General features: G+C 41.2%; 1 long non-coding RNA gene across 1 annotated transcript; it reads right to left on the minus strand.

Moving 5' to 3' along the window:
* Positions 1 to 3,494: 3,494 nt before the first annotated feature.
* LOC138118648 (uncharacterized) lies at positions 3,495 to 12,598 on the minus strand. The gene is made up of 2 exons (XR_011155241.1): positions 12,236 to 12,598; positions 3,495 to 3,757 (listed from the first exon to the last, which is right to left on the minus strand). It is a non-coding gene; the product is annotated as an uncharacterized lncRNA (long non-coding RNA).
* Between the last annotated feature and the right edge of the window lie 416 nt (positions 12,599 to 13,014).

A 13,014-nucleotide genomic window follows, 5' to 3' on the forward strand; every position in this document is an offset into this window, starting at 1 on the left:
ATACTGAGTTTTTCTTTTTTTCACTGCTAACAGAAAATAGTGAAAGTTGACAAGAGTGTGCATTCACTAAGAAGCTGCTAGGGATTCATAGGGTCCAAATAATTGACCCCCATTAGAGATCTGAAAACCTGCATGGACTCATTAAGTAGGCATTTAAATGTCTTAGTTGGATCAGTGGAGCTCAGCGAACCAACACATTTTCAAAAGAAACTCTTGTGGTGAAAAACTGTTGACCAATGTTCATCTTAATGCGAGGCATGTAGACTACGCAGGCCAAGACTGGCAAACAAACAGGAATTAAAGCTAATTTCCATGACTCTCCTGGGCATACTGTCTGCATAAGGGGAAAAGATGCCACAGATTGAACCAACAAAACTGAGAAGTGTACGTATCATTTTTTTATTCTGTGTTTCCATGTAGAGGTACATTATCATTTAAAAAAAAAAGTGGTGGCCCCAGTGCTTGACTGTAGCACGAGCTTGAACTCTGGTGGGTTTGCTGTGTATGCTTAACTGCAACCAGTTTATGGACTGGAAAACAAAGCCATTAAGTTATTTTGGCACTATGTTTCTCACAAAAGAGAAGGTCTGAAAAAAGGGAGTTACAAAAATGTGTTTTACACTGGAGGCCTGTTAGCTCTATTGGTTGGAGAAACTGCTCCGCAGCCTCCACCTGCAGTATTGTGTGTGAGGGATTTATTTTATGCTCTGTTCATCACAACAAACAGACCTCCCGAGTAGCAATGTGTGTTCTTATATAAAAGATAATTTGGGGGCTCTGAAGACTTGAAACTCAGATTTGGTCATAATTATTGGAAGGTCACCTAGGAATTCTGGAGAAGTTTGTTTATCCTGATTCCAGCCTGCTAGGTCCAAGAAAATACACTTAATTCAATCCAGGTGACTTTCCATTAAATATAATCTTGTCTTAATTGGTGCCACCTTGACCTCTACTTGTGAAGTCTGTTTTGTGGTCTAAAAGTCTAGCTTTAAATGCTCAAACACACATTTTTCCATCTGATTCCCTGTGATTTCATTATGACAACAACACACTTCATACCAGGCTCTCCATGTGTGTGAAGTGCAGGGAAGGTTTAGCAACAAGACAATGTCCTAGTGGGATAGATGTCTTCCTCAAGCTGCTGGGCACGATGGTCTCTGTTACCTGAGCCCAGCACAGTTATCATAAACTTTGGGATCAAGGTCAAGGGATAAGTGAGCGATTCAAAGGCCCTGCTCCTGGGGGCAGCCCATCCCACTCACTCTCCCCAGCAGAGAGCCCGCAATGTTCAATGTATGGGATCACCAGGTAGGATTCATGCGCCCTGCGAGTTCCAGTTTATGTCTCCATCGGTGTGCTTTCCTCCTTGAAGTAACTCTCTTAGCCTGGCAGCCCTATAGCAGGCTTGAATTCACCCTCATGGGGTATTCCCAGAAGACCTCAACCTCTGTTAATGATTTGACTCTTTAGCACTGCTCTAGTGAGAGGAGGAACAGCAAGGTTGAGATGCTCCTACAAAGTGGTGGGCTGAGGAGCATTAAGAACCGCAGCTCAAAGCAAAAGCCTTCCCTTTGGCATCAGGATTTTAATCTGATCTGGCATTTCAAGCTGATGAAAATATTGCTCTGAGTTTCCATTTCTGACAGTGGCAGAGAAACAGAAGCTCCTTTATTTCACCAGAAGCCACAGTTTCCATTCTGGGAAGGAATACAGGAGTTAAGTAGCCCATATCACAGGCATTAGCCAAGTGGGAGCTTGTCATATTTGATCAATTGCTGGTGGTAGGAGATTTTCTGTGAAATGTGGTAAAAAAAAAAATGTTCTCAACCACTGACATAAATTAATACACTAACAATATTAAACTTTGGCTCCAATACTGGCTGTTGCTTCAGAGGGCTTGAAAAACTGAAATTCTGAATTATGTACCAAGCCCAGGCCACCAACTCATCTGGCAACATTTACAAATGTCATATCAATGCTTTGCCAGAAAAGAACAAAGTCAAAACACTGACAGGACCCTGCAATCTTGGAAGAGATAGAATTTGGATGGAAATTCACGTGGAGTGCTTCAAATGGGTATGGTCTGGATTGACCTGTAGGTTAGTGTTTCAGGTACATTACAGAAGCAGGAGGTTTAGAAAGCTTTCAGGTAAATTAGATTAAAATCAATACTATTAATAAAACTGCACCATATGGCACAGAGAAGCCAAGCACTGCTTGATACGATGCACAAACAGATTCATTGTCAAGATGATCTAAAGTGCATTTTATATGCAGAAGACAAATATTTTGGCTTTTGTTCAAAGCTGCAGCTTCTGAAGTCATGTGGCATCATGAGATGAAGCTCCCAATGTAACTTGGGGCAGGAAAAGATGATTCACGGGGTCGCAGAAAAAATCTAAAAATTGGAACTGTTCAAGAACAGAGAAGGCAAAGAGAAGGAACAGATTTCTACACCATTATTGTTTTTAAGTAAAGTTTGAAGTTTGAACCCGAACATGAAGATTTTTATAATGGTATTGATAATGCTACTTGACACCTTGGACTAACAGGAATAATTAATATCTTAATGTACTTTATTACAGAAAAGATTTTCATATTGCTGCTCAAGAGCCACATACGTTTCCTGAAGCAAAATCCAGAATCTTCAGCTTCCTGATGGTGGTGTGGCATTCAGCATGTGCCACCTTAAGGCACCTGGGTGGGATCTTATTAGAGAAAAGAGAGGCCTGAGTGGCAGAGATGGGTGGGAAGAAATGTGAGACCTGTTAAATCTACCCAAAAAAGAGATGAAGAGATATTTCAAGGTCCTGGAACAAAGATCTCTTGAGCAACAGTGGTGCTGATTTTTAGGGTATGTTTAAGGGAGCCAGTTTAAAAGATGAACCCTATTTTATGAATGTGTGCTGTGACTTAAACTTCTTTTTGGAGAGCTTAGGCAGGATGAAGCAGTGAAGTAGCATGAAGGGATGGATCAGTAATGCTGTACATCATGTTGACAAGGCCAAATGTCCTCTGTGGCCTGTAGATTGTGCCAATCTGCTATTCTGGTGTATGACACAGATACCCAAAAACTCATCAGTGACAATGGACCTCACTACAAGCCAGGCTTCAGCCCCACCACGACTGTCTCTGATCTTTAACGAGAAATAGGTCAACATTTCACCTGAGAGTGCTCCCAAAGTTTGCCCTCAAAGCCTGTGTGGACATGTTGACCTCACTAGGTTGTAGCTATGGAGTGTGATACCAGTGCTCAATCAGAGTCTGAAGCCAGAGGAGCAAGGCATGACACCCCACTGGGGAAAGGATCAGAAGGGAGTTCATACAGGGAACCACTTCAGGTTTGTGCTGAGTCCAATCCAGCTACATGCTGATACCATGGTGTCTCGGTTTGAGGCAAATTATGAGGAAACATCCAAAATGAATGGCTCCTCTAATAGAAGGCAGATTTCATCAGCCCCTCCCCCACCAGGTTCGAAAGAAATATCTTGTAGGAAAGTGAAAAAAAGCTGTTTATTTAACAAGAAGGGTGCATACAGGCATGAGAGAATGAATAATGTTGAATACTAAAACTTCTCGCTGTGGAGAAGACCTAGGAAGATTCAGAGTTCTTTGTAGGTGTGACTCTGCCCTCTCTGGAGCTGGGGTTCGGTGCGGGCCCCTCCCGGTGATGTTCTGGTGTTGCTGAACAGCTCCAGGAGAAGAAGAAGAAGCCACAGTCCCAGGGAAAATGTTCTTGCCTCAGCTAACAGGCTAGCTAAAAAAAGCAAAGAATTTTAACTCTTTGTCTCTCTCCTGAGAAACAGAGCCGAGAACTAGGGAAAAAGCAAGAAGGTGCTTCCTCGGCTCTGCAGCAGTGAGTACAAGGGGGAGGTCTGTGAGTCCTTAAACACAAAGCTGCTCTGAAGAATTTGCTTGGGTTTTACCCCCCGCTTTCTCTCAGACCCAGCTTAAAGGCACAGAAAGGCACAGGATTCATGTCTGGGAACAGAGCAGGCAATAGGGGATACAGCATCATAAAGTCACCCCAAGACATATGGTGAACCCCAAGCTACTCCAGAACTGCTTTATCTAAGCTGAAATAATTAACAAACTATTGCCAGAACCCTCAAACACATATTTTGTTTTCTTTTTTTTTTTTTCTGTACAGTTGACCATGGTTTCCTAAGCATGCAGGGCGTGCAGAAAAGTGTCATTCATTATGCAAGTGTTTTGTTCGCCAATTAACAGATATATTTCCAAAGGACTTGAATTCACCTGGCTGGTGTTTTCTTTCACAGTGGCTTTGGCTTCTATGGTACTATGCCAAGAAAGATGTTTTTGTTTGTGCCCTTCACTCTAAGTGGTGTCAGCAAATTACTGGCAACAGCACATATTAGTGTCTTCATCAGAGTGAGAATTTATGATGTCACTGCTAAATCCATCAGGGACATTACATCCTTATAATTCATAGCTGGCTCTTGAACACATGAAAGGAATGGAAGTGTGCCAGCTAACAAAGAATAATTGCCCTACTTACCTTAGCCATGATAATTTGCTTAAATAATAAAATATGCTGGTGCAACAAGAAGAAATTAATGCGCTGATAAATACAAAGGAGAAAAACACGTAAGTACTGAGCCATATATTAAATACCCATCTTTCTGGCAGCATCATTTTCAATTTCTGATATTTTAAGCTGATGAAAGCTTTGATCAATATTTATGCTTCGTTCAGTCAAGAGAATATGGCAGCATTATTTAAATTTCCTTTTATGGCCCAAAGAATGGTAGTAACTCATGGCTGGGAAAAAAAATGGTACATGCAATAAGTTGCAGTAATTTCATATTTTTAATGCAAAATTAATTGACTATGCCTGAGAAAGGATATGAAGGGTGTATTCCAGGAGCCTAATTAATTTGAAAAGGAAGCTGAGATCACTGAGGAGAGGAATTACTAAAAACAGGCCCCCCAGTAGAGATTTCTGAATTTTTCACTGCTCAAGTCAGGCTCATCTTTTCCTTGAACTTTTTCTCAGTGAGAAAAATACACTTTTCACAGTGTTTCACAGTGTTTCACACAGTTTCACAGTGGAGAATTAAGTCACAAACAGATTTCTGTGGGACAGAAAGCAGTCATCTTGGGATCTACACACCCAGGTTTTTTAATTTGGAAAGTATCCATTACTGAATCAAAATACCTTTGCTTTTTAGCAACAACAACAACAAAACCTCTCCCCCTTCTTCTCTAATCTTCACCCTGAAAACTCTCTTTAAAAATATTTTCATTAAAATTCAGCTTTGATGGAACACTTTCAGCCAATACAAATGAGTGGTTTTTTTGGTAAAACAGAGTTTGGTAAAGCAAGATGAAGAGGAGCTGAAGACATTTGCCATATTAACCCATACCTAATATATTAAATGCTGGAAAGGACTTTGTAGTCAAAAAGATTTGCTTTTCAAAACACCACACTTAAACTCAGAGGGACGGGGGAGAGAGGGAAAAAGGAAAGGGAAGCTTGGTGCAAGAAATCATCTATAAAATCTACAAAGGCTGCCAGACAAAATATTAGTCTTCTGCTAAATTATACAGCATGATATGAAAACACTTGCATTTCTGAAAGGCAACAAAAGAGAAAAATACTGATGAGGAAACCGAATCTTCAAAGCCAAAGCCAGGGATGTTATTCTGTACTCCATGGTAATCCCCAGTTTACACCAGCTCTCTGTTTGGTCCCCAGTGCCAAGGGACGGTAAGCTCCACCGATTTCACCACCACTATCCTGCTGCCTATGAATCACAGGTGTTGTGTTACCGCCAGGAAAAAGCAACCTGTTGAAAGAGATGTGCTCTGTAACCATGGCAGTCATCAAGAGGGTTACAAATTTTAACCGCATTAGTGAGTAAAGTAAAGCAAAGCAAACTGTCAGCATAAACCTGTGAAGGGGAAAAATCCAGAGGGAGGCAAACTACTGCAGTGGTGATATTTCCGTGATTATGTGAGTCTGGAGAACAGTGCACACCTTGTTATACAATTTAGGAAAGAAGTTATAATTTGTGCTCCTTACATTTTGGAAGATGTGTACTAGCATAGTTAAGAAAAGTTGTCTATACTTAACTGCAGTAAAATGAACACGCAGCCAGACCAGACACTTCTAGTATCTTATCTAAAACTTGCGAAGCACAGTTTTTCCTGATACTTTTATTAGCCAGCCAGAAAACTTAATGTGATGGTCCTACAGTATGCCATGGGTTACCTGGAATACCTGAGTCACTTTGTATTCTACATACCTTTAGTTCTTTTAGTGTTCAGTCTGAATGTTATCGTGTTAAGGTGGGATTTATTTAATGCAATGTTATCGTGTTGAGGTGGGATTTATTGCTATAAATATTTTTCTTATGACTCTTTCCTAGTGCTTGTTTGACAGTGATAAAAACTGAAGTGACATATGTTCATTGTGTGGTAATGCACTTAATCCATGCCTTGTTCCTGGAGTCTTACGATCTGTAGGCTGCATTGCATGAAGGAAAGGCTTTTACAGTACTTCAGTCTTTACAAAGCAATCATTTGTGGATTAAGGGTGTCTTTCGCTACTGATACATGTTGGCACACCTACTTCTAATTTCCACTGTATAAGCCAAGAGAGAATTCTGCTTCTTAAGAACATGTAGGTGTATTGATGCAGGTGCACTACATCTCAAGGGTTACCTGAGGCCTTCCGAAAGCCAAATCTGCTCTTGAGCATCTGGAAGGCTACAAGGCTGATGCAAGAGAAGACTTTCCTTTGGAGTATTTTAGTGCTTTACGTGCTCAGGCACTGCCAGCATTCATTATCCATCATCATGGCATGACAGGGTCAGGGTGCACATGAGGAGGTCAGGCCAAGCAGACCTGGACAGACCTTATGCAGTAAAAGATTTTTGTGTAAGGGGAACTCAGCTGGACAGGAGGTGGGATTGTGTATTCACAGCTATAGATGTAGCTGTGGCATGTCTTGTCCAGAGAATACTGAGCACATGTACCTGTGGCTAACTCAGGGAGGAAGTAAGATCCATGGCACCTTTATTAAATAAAGTGACCAGTGGAATTGGGACTGAATGACATCTTCTTCCACAAACATAAAACTACAGGCACAGAGCACATTTGCTCAAGTAGCTGAAGAAAATACTGTACCAAGGAATCATTTCCACTGCAGGTGAGTACTTTGGAATCTGAGGTGTGACATATTACATTTTGACCTGCTGTGTCAAAATGTGTTTATGAATAACCCACCCCAAAAATGTGGCTTGTGTCAATCTGTCCTTAATAAGGCATCAGATTCAAAACTGCCATGATCAAGGTTCTTGGATTTGATTTAGATGTGACCAGAAATTCAAGTGAATGATTTCTATATTGGGAAGAATAGTTTCTAAAGGTCCATGCATCAACACTGCTGCATCCAACTGCTGAGCTCCCCCTATTTGTGTGCACATTTTGAACCCTGAAACAAACAGCCTACACTGTCACCTGTGTCAGCAAGGTAACGCATTCATACGTAAGTACTCTTTTGTTGTGAGTATTGCAAGAAGCCAAATAATTTATGTATGGCATAAAATACATTTATGGTCTCTCACAGGTCAGATTAAGCAACAAAAAAGTCAGCAACTTCCTCATAACCCACTGTGAGTAAAGAGGGTGGCGCTGGTTTAGGAGGTGGAGGTTCCCTTGAGAGCCTTTCAGCAACCTATTCAGGAGTCATCGGAAGGCAAGATCAAACCTGTTGATTTACAGGCCAAACAGTTCATAGCTGTGACACATGCTGCAAGTGGGAGATTATTGCAGCACAACAGCTGTGGTCTCATGATCACTGACTAGATTCCAGGGCTATCATCCTTGTCCCATATGGAATAGATAGGCTGCACACACTGTATGGGGCGATGAGTCAAGGAGCCTGCAAGGCTTCTGAATAAAACAAGATGATGAGAGAATATCACACTTCATCTTTGGATGAAGTATTGTGTGGCGATCACCATGTGAGCCAGAGACCAGTTGATGAGGACTGTCTCCTCTGTGCCTTCAGTGCTCTTTCAGCAAGCTGCAGTGAAGAAGGGCAGAAGGAAGACTGGGTGTGGTGTTGCAGAGGACAGATAATTGCTACCTTAAACCTGAGCTTCCCCATGTTCACCAAGGGAATGAAGATCTATCTCTTTGTTCAGGCTTTTATCCAATTGCCCTCTCTGATAAAAAAAACTTAACAGCAAATGGCAGTTTCAAGCAAACTGGCAAAAGTTTCTACTTCTTTTTCTTTCAAAGCTGAAGTACTTCAGGAGTTCACAAGATGTTTGTCAAATCAGGGAATTTTTCTTTTTAATTGAAGGTTTAGGAGTAGCTTAGATACTTGGAGTAAATAAAACAAAACAAAGAAGTGAGATAAATGCATCTCTTTATGTTGAGGAATGCCATTGATCCTCAAGGCTGCTTTCAGCACGGTGATGTCTGTCTGCATGTTGCTGTACCCCTGTCAGCATAGCCAGCTGTACCTTGAACCTGCAGCAAGTCTGTGCTGCTCAGATGGCTTCCCAGAGAACCCGGAGAGACTGCATCCATGTGTTACAGGCCTTTGTTCTCAAACACAGGTAAATTAGTTGTGCTATTTTCCTACAAGAACTTGATTATCAGACAAAATAGTGACATCAGCGCCTGTCCAGGTCTAATACTTTGCTCAGCAAAAAATATTATGTGGAGGGAGGGGAGAGGAAGGAACAGCTCTTTGAGTTTTCTTCATTTTAATGAAACAACAAACTCTGGAAAAGGTTTATATGCACATTCCCACACCTTCACACATGTTTAGTTTATGTAGACAAGATGTTGTAATCAGCATCTCTTCTACTCCTCCTCCCCCATCCTTTCTCTGAAAAGTGACCAGAGGAGTACCTGAATTTCTAATTCTTCAGTATCCGGTTTCATTCACAAAAGGATTGCTTCTTTCATGCAGGAAGGCTGATTTGAAGGTACTTATGGAGCCTGTTTGCACTGGGCCGGATGTTCAACACACTGTTAGTTCCAAGTTTGGCAACAAAATCCTACTTTAGAGAAGGAATTGCAGCTCACAATGACCAAAAGTGCAGTCGCACCTCGCTATTAAAAGGGCCCTTCTTTCTAGGTGACATTCCACAGAACTGAAAATTAGGTATATCTTTCTTTATGAGGCGATTCTGTATTGTATAAAAGTACTCTCCTTGAGATATTTTCCAGTATCTGCTTGATTATAATGTTCTATTTAAACAAACTAGCAAGCCTGTTAGAAATGGTACTTATTGCAGGGCAAGAGGCTTTTGACCTTCTGTGTAATTATTCCCAGCTCACCCTTGGAAGTCTGCATTACTCTAAACTGAATTTGTGGCATTGTGTGGTGCAAAAAGGAACTGAATTGTATCCATTAGTAAATTTGAATTGGAACGCACAGTAAATGTCAAGACTCTTAATTGTGCTTCCTATAATGGCTTCCAAGCTTACCAAGGAACAATCAAAAGCTATTAGTTATGACTAGGTAAACATTTTAAGGATATTTCTTTCCAGAAGACTCTTTACTCTATTTGATGAGTCTTTGTACATGACTGAATGTAAAGCTATGAAAGAATAGATGTGTTTGTGATAAAATTAGTCTGAGGACTTTAACGCGAACATTCAGGGGTAAACACTTGCAGTTTCAAAGTGTTAAATGTAAATCATTCTGTATTTGTCTATATTATAGCAAAGCCTTCTTTTATGCTAAAGTACCTGAGATATATTCTTACCTATGAGTCTAGACTGTGCCAGACTTCTCCTGTTAGATATTATCTCTCTCCAGCTCAGCAGTATTAAGTTGACCATGGAAGCAATCATCATTTTTATGTGAAATCAGCGATAGACAATCTGCTGTTTTCTTTTCTAGAGCAAGATTTTCACAGCTATACAACCATCTTGTGAAAGATCTGGTCAAGAAGAACATAAAGAAAATTTCTTCCTTTTGAAAGCTCTTACCCAACATTTGACTGAAAGCTAGGCAGAGGGCAAGGACTGTGGCTGCTTGCAACAGCTCCTCAAAAGCCAATGTTATCTGACCGACAGTAACACATCCTTATCCAAGACTGAGCATCTGTTCAAAGCCAAAGATAAAGTAGTTGGCTGCTGCAGCAAGATTGGTTAAGATACAGTGCTTCTGCAGCCAGCAGCACAAAAGGGAACAATGTGTTTAGCGTCAGATCTAGGTCAGATCTCAGCTCACATAACCATGTACACATTTAAGTTGCACAGAGTGGAAGCAGCTTGCAGCAGAAAAATGAGTTGAATAAAGTGCAGAGCAAGATTTGAAATCTTATCAGTGAAGCCCTAGTTCTGCCACCATTATCCACAATCTCTTTTAGATATTCAGAAAAAATGTGTATGAAGCTATGTTCCACGGCACTTCAGGTTACTTCTGAACTCTGATATATAACAACAACCAGCAAAACAACAACAAACACAAACAATCCAAACCAACAAAAAAGACCCTCACAAAGAAACAAAAAATCCCCAAGACAAACAAAGCAAAAAAAAACACCAACAAAGCAACCAACCAAAAAGCACCACTTGCTGAGAAGTAGTTAAATAACTTGAGAGGTGTTGGTACTTTTACATGTGGACACCTAAGTACAGGCTCAGACACTGAAAACTTAATCTACAGCCTCCTGTGCTTTGTGTGCCCTGTGTCCCTGCAGACACAGGGGTGACCAAAGAGAGACACAAGGTGTAGGGAAGTAGATGAAATTTGGAGTGCCTGAATCTAGGCTCAAGTACTTTAAAGGACACTATGCTAAAAATGTCTTCATTCACTGTTGTTAACAACAGCTGCCTTGTAGTGATCATGAAATAAATTTATGCTGATTAACCATTAGAAAATTATGCAGATTTTAGTAGAAGATAAGTATGAAATCATTGAGAGATAGTTGCTTGCAACTGATTCTTTTTTCCCTCCCAAATGGAAGCATCTATTAAAGCTGTACAGTTCATCTGAACAGGGATTGCAAAATTAGAGATGTTGTCTAAGTGAGAATGAGGATGCTCTTAAGAATGCAGTGAAAGAGACATTAGAAACTTTCTGAGAAAGCAGCAAGTTCTTCACAAACAGTTTTTGAAAAGATTACTCAAGATAAAATGTCAAAAGCACCTGACAGTCATTAAGAAACTTATATTTCACATTTTGATTTTTATATATTCTCAATCATGTCATAGGAAAGTGAAATATGTGCTCAAGAGGAAGTCATTATAAGAAATACTGGTAAAAAAGATGCTACCACTGCTTATTGTCATATAGTTTGTTCACAAAATTAATTCAGGTTGTGGGTTTATTGATATGAAGGGGTAAACTATAAGTAGGAGGAAGGATGAAAGATAACCACAGTAAAGCAGAAGGGATAACTACCTCTATGCCACTAGAAAAGTGAGAAGGCAGAGTTAAGCAAAAAGCAGTACGAGATGATGCCAGGAATGACCTACTTCTTTCTCCAAAGAGAAATATTGCCCCATTAATTCTTCTGCCAGTGTCCTATCTACATGATATCTGCCCAAGTGCTTTGCAATACAGCTTCTTTATCTTTTTGAGGAGGTACTGCATTTGAGTGGGAATTATCTGCCCCATCGCAGGTAGCTGGGCTGATTCAGTCACCCAGATGTTTGTCATTGGTTCATCTCATCCCTGTGCTACTACCTTCTCCTGGCTTCAAGTCCAGTGAGAGATTAACCCTGAATACTCTGACTGTGGTGGCAAACAGCCACATCTATGACCAACCAGTTGATCCACAAAAGGGACAACTCATGCCCACACTATGCTGTATTTATGAAAAACTCGCAGGATTTATTAAAATTTAAAAATAGTGGGAAATATGACAGAAGGATGAAGTGAACCTGTATTAAAAAGTTGCTGGACTTACATCGCCTAGTGTGTGTCCATGGCTCCACTGAGCAGCATTCAGCTCTGAATATAGCTCCCTCACCTGATCAGGACCCTTGTTTGGTTTGAGATACTGTTTCACCTGAGCAACAACCAAAGGATTAATCTCCTCCCCCTGTGGGACTGTAGATGGAGACTGCAGTGGACTACCTCCACAGTAAATCTTTGGTGTTTCACAGGACTGCTGAAAGCCATTGAGCATCACATTGGTGACTCCTTTTTTCATCAAAAGGACTGACCACCTCCCAGTCAGAAACCTGACCATCAGGATTATGGCCAGGCATTGCAGCTGTTCATCTCTCTTACCTGGGTGGGTAGTGATTCCCACGGGGGCTGCTGGCCCATCACACCCTCAGCAATGCCTCAGGCTGCTGGGTAGGTTGCACATGTGCTGATTACAGAAAAATGTGGGCTGCTGGGTAGCCTTCCTCTTCTGTGCCTGGTCTGTCAGGAGCTAACTCCATTAGGCTTGAGGTTTACAGGAATCCAGGGAATCACATGCTCTATGGTGTTCATGAAATGTGAGTGTGGCTTGCAGGAAAAAAAAAGAAAGGAGGTTGCAAATCCATGGAAATCAATCAAGCCTATGAGGAATTTGTGGCTTATTTACTGAATTCATCTCCCCTGCAAAGAGTCAGCCTGATGAGCCCAAGGACTGAGCTCTCTGCTCTGGCTGCAGTCACACCTGTAAGTCAAGCAGTGGGTGGGAAGCACTCACAAGCACTGCCATCACCTGTGTTTTTGTACCACTGGGGTGGGCTCTGGCCTGCACTAGCATTCTTCCAAACAACAGCTGGGAACAGCTGAGAATTTAGCATGGCCTACAGACCCTTCCCAACAGGCAGTTTGGATGCTGCTGTCCTGTTTTGGAGACTAGGAGAGTTGAACAGTGTGGACAAGAAATCTCCCATGCCAGCTGGCATGAATGCTGGAAGGTGGTTTCAGGGTAGATTTTTAATGTATTAATGTGCCATTAGGTGATAGGGAAAATTCTTGGTTCTTGCAGCCTGGTGGTGCATGATTTCAGCAGCAAGTTCATCCACATGTGTTGAGACACTTCTTATTTTATCCCACTTTATTGAAAT

Source organism: Aphelocoma coerulescens, chromosome 1, assembly GCF_041296385.1.
Source record: "Aphelocoma coerulescens isolate FSJ_1873_10779 chromosome 1, UR_Acoe_1.0, whole genome shotgun sequence".
Classification (NCBI taxonomy): Eukaryota; Metazoa; Chordata; class Aves; order Passeriformes; family Corvidae; genus Aphelocoma; species Aphelocoma coerulescens.